Below are 1,193 nucleotides of genomic sequence, written 5' to 3' on the forward strand. Positions count from 1 at the left end.
ATTTCAGAGCTTTCACCATACTGGGAAGTAAAGCAATACCTGATGTCTCTATCCCAGTGAACCTGAAAATCCAATCCACTTAGACCAGGGACTTGTCACACTGCAGGAGGTGAACTACAAGAAGTAAGGCAATGTTGTGCCTTTTGAAGAAGTATGTATCAACATCATGAAAAGGATTTGCTGTCTCCAGATAAAGGAAGGTCTGCAATCATTACTTTGGACTTGTACTGATTTAACTTCAATCCTGCTTTAAGTCTAAGCCTAAGCTTTTTATTGGATTCATCTCCTAATGCCTATTGAATTAATTTCTTTATCTCAATGAATATTTTCCTCATATATATCTTTGAACATCTGGACACAGCCTTCCATGTCGCTCCTTAATGCCTCTAGCCCATTGCTACAACTCGTTCATAGATTGCTGTCAAAAGTTGCCAAGGTATCCAGCCATCAAAACACATATTAGCAATAGTGCACACACATATTTGCTCACCCCACTGAATGCACTACTAAATGAAAACGTTTTGAAGTTTTACCCCCCAGCAGAACAGGAATGCCAACTCTGCAGCAGAGTGTCCTATAATCCTGAAATATGTGAATAAGTTTTACATGGACTTTAAAACATTTATTTAAGAGCTAAGCTAACAACTAAATAATTTTGCTATTACTTTGTTTGAGCCATATATTGCAACCGAGACTTTCACTGTTATGGTATTTCACAGGGAAAGTAAGGAAAGTGAAACAAACAGAGCTTTAAAACAACTCTTTTTTTCTTCTTCATTTCTATGGCTTCAGCAATATAATGCAGTCTTGGTGCTTCTGTTAATATTCTACCTGTGACAGCATCTGTGGCCATCCTCTGGGAAATGGCTGAAGAGCATCATAACCAGTCCTTTCTTTTCCTTCTGGACAAAATTTGGGCTTGATCTTGTGTGGGATGCCCACAGTATTGGAGCAACTGCCCATGTGTCTGCCCCACAGGACTGCTGCACAGGATCAATTTGGGCTCTCCTTAGGGCAGATACTAGTCTTTTCTGCCTCACCCAAACCAGACAAAGCAGCCTCACTGAACAGCAGGGTCATGCCCAGTGTTTTCTCTTGGTGTTTGATTAACTCTAGGTCGCAAACCATAGGAAAAAAAAGCAGTAAATCTAATTCAGACATGCTCCACACATTTACAGCATTCCTTTGTAAAA

This window comes from Vidua macroura, chromosome 5 (genome assembly GCF_024509145.1).
Source record: "Vidua macroura isolate BioBank_ID:100142 chromosome 5, ASM2450914v1, whole genome shotgun sequence".
Lineage (NCBI taxonomy): Eukaryota > Metazoa > Chordata > Aves > Passeriformes > Viduidae > Vidua > Vidua macroura.